Below are 7,459 nucleotides of genomic sequence, written 5' to 3'. Positions count from 1 at the left end.
TTTGGGTCGGTCCGTGGAGCGTGCATGGCTAGTCGAAGTGATCAAGGCACTGCTCGCTACAAGCGGGAAATCAGGTTTCGAGTCCCAGTCTGGCACAAATTTTGGTATGTCTCTATTGAGCAGTACATCTATACCTAATACCGTTCAAATCAAAGAATTTGCAGTCATCGAATAAATTTCGAATTATGAAGTACAGCTGTGGATCGTTGATGATGTCTACTCTTTCACATATCCAAGTAAGGCATTCAGCAAAATAATTTAGAAAAGTCATAAATTCTAAACCATGATGATCGGAAGAGAACGTGAATTCCTGCCTGTCTCATTATGACAATATTGTCATGGCTGTTTCACTTGACTCCTTAAAATAATTATTTGTTGTTGGATTAATAAGACACTCCCATGTAGGACAGCATCAAGTGATCCAGATCGGCGTGACAGATGCTAACCTGCCGCTAATCTAGACAGTTCTTCAGATTCCATCCTATCACGGGAATTCGAAAGAAATGAAAATCAGCGTGGTTTTAGCGACAAAATCAACTACAAACAAAAAAAAAAAAAAGAATTTGCCGGTCAAACACTGTTTTCCTCAAGAAGACTTTTCCCACACTTACGCTGCTTGAAATCCCTTCCTGGAATTACGATGGACGGAGGACATAGAGTGCAACGTCTAATTTTTGATTATAACTGTCACCGATGAGTGCAATGCGTTTCTTATTGTTTCTTTGTTTTATAATCATTTTTGTTACGTTATTTACAGCGGAGCCTGTTGTGCCAGCGCCGTACAGGACGCAGCAGTAGTGCACAGTGACTGCCTCTCACAAGGAGAATACTGCAAGTGCCATAAGCCAATTCCCTATAAACTTCACACAGCGGAAGAGGGATCAAAATGAGCAAACACGTGTCTCTGCTTTTCCATAGATACTCCACCGTTTCTAAGAAAACGACGGTCAAAGTTTTCGAGGTATTATGTGCCTATTAGAGAATGAACAATCCAACCGAAGTGGTGGGTCAGTCGATATATTCATCTTGTTTAAATAGTTATTAGTGTACTATTGTGGTGTTAGCTAATCATGCAACAGGTATCAGTTGTACGAAACTGACTGGTGGTAAAATGAACGATTTTACCAAGTTCGAGAAGATTGGCGAAGGTACGTATGGAGTGGTTTATGAAGGACGAAATAGGAAGACTGGGCAATACGTTGCACAAAAAGGATTAGGTTGGAAAATTAGGAGGAAGGCGTCGTTACTGAAAGAGCTAATGCATCCAAACATTGTTAGACTGGAAGATCTTATTATGGAAAGTGGTAGATTGTATCTCATTATTGAGTATTTGGATATAGATTTGATGCAATACCTAGAGTGGCTTGGAGGTGGGAATTATCTTGCAGCAGACGTTGTGTAGTCCTATGTGTACAAGATCACATTGGGTGTGCTGCATTGCCACAAACGAAGAATAATTCATGGAGATCTGAAACCACAGAATTTACTTCTAGGACCAAATGGAGTCATTTAAGTAGCTGATTTAGGATTGGGGTGTGCCTTCCGCATCCCACTCAGAGTATCCCTTTGATATAGAGCTGCTGAAGTTTTATTGGGTTCTCTTAAATACTCATGTCCAATTGATGTATGATCTATTGGATGTATATGCACAGAAATGACAACAAAGAAGCCATTATTTCAAGGAGATATAGAAATAGACTGACTTTTAGGAACTTCCGTATATTAAAAACATACACAGAAGAAACATGGCCCGATGTCTCAAATCACCAGATTAAAAGCCATCAGTCCTTAAATGGACTCAAGAAAATTTGAGCAGTTGCACGAAGAATTTAATGTCTGTGAGAGAGGACAAGATACTCTCACACCTATTTTTTCGTATATGGAAAATTATTAAAGTTTTTTTTTTACCCCCCTTATGCACCATGAGCGACACTCTAGAAAGTTAACAGCCTGAGCAGATGTCGATGGAGCCTGATACGGGGCTAAAAGTATGAGGTGTTTTTATGGCTCTCAGTTTATAGAAACGGCATGCTGGGAGTTGAAACCAATTGGCAGCAAGCTCACCCCCCAGTAAATCTTGCTTGACAGGCCCACAGCCATACGGGGCAGACAGGGCAGCCGAACAATGCCGAGCTACCTGCCACTGTGCCAGAAGAGGCCTGGGCTGGGGGTGACAGACTAAAGGAACGCATTTACACAGTGGAGTCATAAACTGGGCATTGTGTGCAGAGCCACACATAGTAAAAATTCAAATAGTTTTGTGTTTGCCGTTACTGCAAATAGGCCTGTGAACCACTTCCATCAGCGACCTCACTTATATAAGAAACTCCAGCACTTGAGAAACGTTTAGAGATAGAATCTATATTACATCTCACAACTAGGACTAACAAGCTCCAAGGCACAGGCGATTTAGATTGTTGTGACTTGGCAAGACAGCCAAGTCACTATGAGAGCAAGCCGAAAGGCACGCGTTTAAGCTCACGCAAACTGGCGTGAGGTCTGGAACAGGACAATGTAATTAATATAGCCAATAAGGTACATAGCTTCTGGAATACTGAACTTTAATCCATAATTGGTGTACATCGCTCTTGTTGATACAGATTTACAATCTCAATATAAACTGGTAATGGCGCCTTGCTAGGTCGTAGCAAATGATGTAGCTGAAGGCTATGCTACCTATCGTCTCAGCAAATGAGAGCGTATTTTTCAGTGAACCCTTCCTAGCAAAGTCTGCTGTACAACTGGGGCGAGTGCTAGGGCGTCTCTCTAGACCTGCCGTGTGGCGGCGCTCGGTCTGCAATCACTGACAGTGGCGACATGCGGGTCCGACGTATACTAATGGACCGCGGCCGATTTAAAGGCTACCACCTAGCAAGTGTGGTGTCTGGCGGTGACACCACATAGATCAAGATCTTTAAGATTGTATCTGTTCACTTGTTGTCTTGGGAAGCAACATGACTTCAGAGAAAATCATCTTCCCCCCCTCTGAAAAAAACTTGAGAAAAAGCCAGTAATTGGCGATTTTCTTTTTTTCCAGAGATGCAGGTTTCTTAACTCTTGCCCTGGTTCGACGTGAGTTTGTGCTGTCGTGTGCAAGGGGAGATTTAGAGCCTCTAGAGTCCTGTGATTGGCCCAAGACTGGGTGAAGGCAGTGTCATTCATGCACTTTGTGGGAAAATGGAATTTTTTGGTCTGATAAAAGTATTTCCAGTCAAGGCTATGGCATGTGTGGCTGGTGCTTGGGACCTGTCCTGAGACTGACTTCACTTGCGAGTAGTTTAGACTGGGGAACCTGTGGCAAAGTTCTTACTGTACTGACAGTGTGACTTCAGACAACTTGGAATACTCGTTTGCCGAGGGCACACTTACTTGTTTTGATTTATCAGTCTTGACATTTGGTATTCTTGTGCCCTCTGTCATATAAGTGAGCCAAATTAGTCCTTGGTACGACCAGCAAACTGGTGTGTCACACATTGAAATCTAACCTGATTTCAGGGCTCTGGTAGAGAGTAAATTGCGATCCATCTGCCTGACTGCTAGACCGTGAGATTTTTGCATTTCTTTCGTGGCCGCGATCGATTCACACATCTCGCCTCCTCTGCACCCATCTAGCCAGTTACAAGTTACATTGCCACATGAAGCAGACAGGGTAATGTACTACCACTCCGGCATTGTCAGGGTGTACAAATCTCAATCGCCACTTGCTCTCAGCTGTACCTATGTAGTGAAACTACAGTAGATTTTATCAATCAAAGTCTGCCCAGTGTCTGATCAATTCATATTGCGTTATCCGCATTTTTAGGTCCAGAGTACTTGACTCACTCCTGCCACCCAGGATCCTTGTCCATTGTAGTCTCAAACCACCTGTTAGTTGTTTACTGTAGTCAATCAATAACTTGTTTAGCATAATTTAAGTCTGGTTTAGTAAAATAAATGTTATTAGTAAATTTTACTTCATTCTCAATCATTTATATAGTCCCCACATAGTTAACTTTCAACTGATTTATCAAGAAAAATATTAACTTACAGACCTGCAGATAGAATAAGTGTGAAGAAGGTCATTCGGTATCCGTACTTTGGTGACCATCACATCAAAGTTACCTATAACAAGATCATAGATACTTTTGGTTGTGAATGAGTAATTATTTTTTGAATGATTGTGTTGTTGCAGCTGGTTTCTTCAACAATACATATAAGTCTACCAATGGTACAAAGCTGAATTTTGCTACTTCTGTTACTGTCTTCTTTTGTTTAGTGTGTTTGTGTGTGTGTGTGTGTGCGCGCGCTTGTGTGTGTGTGTGTGTGTGTGTGTGTGTGTGTGTGTGAGTGCGAGTGTGGGTGTAGCAATATTTGATTTAAAGTATTTTGTACGTATACACACGTTGTAAATACACAATTTATGGGCAGTTGTTGCTAAACATGAAAATGCTTGATGTCCATTACTAAAACTTCAAAACGTCATTCCAAAAATTTAATAAAAATGTATCAGTGTGAAAGAAAAAGAAGTGGATGGCGTCATAGCTTTATATTTTTGTGCCAACGTTCGAAACCCAATTATTATTTTTATTTTCCATTTATCTGCCAGTATTCATAGAAGATTACTAAATTAATGTTTTCCATTGTATAATGAAATGACTTTGTACTTATTCGTCTACTAATTTACTGATTACACGTATGGTGAATGAATAAGAAAACAATAAATGAATGGAAAAATAATTCTGAAATCGTTTTCGATCAACTTCCTGTAATATACCTTGATTCATCATCTAATGGAATTATCAAGTCTTTCTGAAGAGTTATATGACAATAAAACCCAAGCATCAAGGATGTTATGTGAATAAAATACAGGAATATGAGAATTTAAAAAGATTGTAAGCCCCTAAAATACCATACACAAAGATATTATTTAACAAATGTTTGACGCTTATTGCGAAACCTGAGCCGTGCATGGCTCATGTTCCCGCCATCATTTATTTTACACCCTGCTTTTAACGTACTTCCACCTCACTAAGTTAATTTAAATTACTACTGTCACTGAGCTGCTGATTTGCCTGACCGTGAGCGGCGTTAGCAGCTCGTATCGATATATCCCCTTTCGTAGTATCTTTGCTCGATTGTTATTACTTCACCGGCCGGAGTGGCCGTGCGGTTCTAGGCGCTACAGTCTGGAACCGGGCGACCGCTACACTAGCAGGTTCAAATCCTGGCTCGGGCATGGATGTGTGTGATGTCCTTAGGTTAGTTAGGTTTAATTAGTTCTAAGTTATAGGCGACTGATGACCTCAGAAACTAAGTCGCATAGTGCTCAGAGCCATTTGTTATTATTTCTCGGTCGTTGTCTGTCGTCAGCAAGTTCAGGTCGCAAGTTCGGGTCTGCCAGTCAGTTGGAACACGTCTGGAGCGCAGTCCGGAGCTGCCAGTCAGGGAGTTGCAGTGCGGTACTTGTGCAGTCGGGTTGGAGCAGCAGTGAGGTTGCGTCGACATGGGTCACCCGACCATTGCCGCCACGCATCACTTGAGCCGGGCCACGGTCTTGGTGGATCGTCGGTTGGTGGTCCTACCAGACGACGCGTTTTGGCTCGCTGATCGTTCATGAGTCGGCTGTGTGTGTGTGCATCGACTCCCGATTTGTCTTCATGCATGCTTAGTTACTGTTGGTATCGTTCAGGTCTTCGTGCAAGTGTTTGTCAGTTTGTGTGTGTAGTTGGCGTTATTTCCACTGACGACTATTTTAGATTTTGTCAGCGTTCTGTGACTAGTCGGTCGGTTGCTGCGGACCAGGGAAGTTATCTCCATGCAGTGCAGTTGGCTGGGTCTGCTGGCGGTCCCTGCGTAGTGTTGGACTGTGTGTGGAGCTGTCCGATTGCTACGAGCTTCATGGTTCACCGACACAGGACGCCAAAGTTGAGTAGTGGTTTCAAGTACCCAAGCCACGTCCATTCATGTTGTGTGGTTCGTTTCGGTGATTCGCTGTTGGGGAGGTTTTCCTGTGAGCAACACCGAGTGTTTGCATTGCTGACATTTAGCCGCCATGCGGTGGAATTAACTATGTTGTTTGACTACAATTCAAGTGCACCAGCGGAATTTTCTGCCTCGTGGCTATTAGTGTTCCGGCTACCTGACCTGGCCACTAACGTAATTTCTGGCAGTGTCCTTACCATTGTGGATAATCACGCCCGTAACATTTTGTGTTTGATTTCTCATGTACCGGTTGGTGGCAGCAAGTCATTTGTCGATCGGTCCGTGGCTGCCCTTGGTTGAGCTCTGACGGATCAAGTGTAGTTAGGCTCACCACCTGTCTCACCTAAGTAAACGAGGGCAGACCAACCCCCTGGAGGCTTCTGAGTGCTGTTGTTTTTACTGTTTTTCTCACCGGTGTTTAATTATCTGTTTATAATCTATCATAGGCAATGCTAAAAGACAATTTCTGGGTTTTACTGAGTTTTATATAAGTAAGTTTGAATTCCGGCAAGTGGATACTTGCTGGAAGGTCATTGGCGTTGTGTTGTCTTTTCTTTTAGTCCAGTTTCAGCTACTTAAAACTTAAGGCTTATGGTTATATATTTTTTTATTTTGGAAAATTAACTATGGGCCCTCAGCCTTGGAACCTTAATCTTAAAATTACCTTTCAAGCTTAAACATTGCGGCTTGGAACCTTATTCTTAAACATTGCGGCCTTCTGCCTTTGAAATGTTATGGTAATTTATTTTTAAATCTTGAAAATTTTACTGTAGGCCTTCAGCCGTTGGTATTGCATCTTGTTTATGTTTGTCGGTCAAACCTTGCTTTGTGGCTTTGAACCTAGCTGTGACATATATATATATATTTGTAATTTGTAATTGTAACTGCGTGTTTTCAGTCACTTGAAATTTACCTTGTTGATTCTTAAGATTTCATGTTTGGAGGCCTTCACCTGTGAAAAATTTGGCGTTTGAAACTCGTAGTGCCGCTTTGGCTGTAAATGTGTTATTAAATTACAATAAATTATAATTTTAAGGGAAACTGACCCCAACCTTATTTGGCACTTTCCACAATCCTAATCACCTGTTCTGCCCAGCGGGTTTGGCGGGCGTTTCAAAACCCAACTGTAATTTTACAAGTAATATGACGCCCTTCATCTGCATCATACTCTGCAAGCCACATATCTCGAATTTTCTCGTCTTGGTCATTATGTGAGGCGTGTGTGGGGGAACGTAATATGTTGTCCGACTCTCCCCAGAAATTGCTCTCTCGAAATTTCGCAAGAAAATGTTTCTGTGATGCACATCGCCTCTCTTATAACGTCTGCCAGTGCTGTTTTTTTACATATCCAATTCCACACCGCAGCTACAACTACGTCATTCAAGAAAAATTTTGAGTTCACACAGGTGATCCTTCACCAGACAAAAAAGATTACAGTCCATCAAATGAGAACTGCTCCTGCTGCTCAAAAACAATATTTTGAATTCACTGGATTGTT

General features: G+C 42.0%; 1 pseudogene; it reads left to right on the top strand.

Moving 5' to 3' along the window:
• The first annotated feature begins 1,111 nt into the window (after positions 1 to 1,111).
• Positions 1,112 to 1,775, top strand: LOC126458487 (cyclin-dependent kinase 1-like; annotated as a pseudogene).
• Positions 1,776 to 7,459: the final 5,684 nt, after the last annotated feature.

Source organism: Schistocerca serialis, chromosome 1 (assembly GCF_023864345.2).
Source record: "Schistocerca serialis cubense isolate TAMUIC-IGC-003099 chromosome 1, iqSchSeri2.2, whole genome shotgun sequence".
Lineage (NCBI taxonomy): Eukaryota > Metazoa > Arthropoda > Insecta > Orthoptera > Acrididae > Schistocerca > Schistocerca serialis.
The sequence above is the reverse complement of the archived record's forward strand: the minus strand, read 5'-3'. Positions and strand labels throughout refer to the sequence as shown.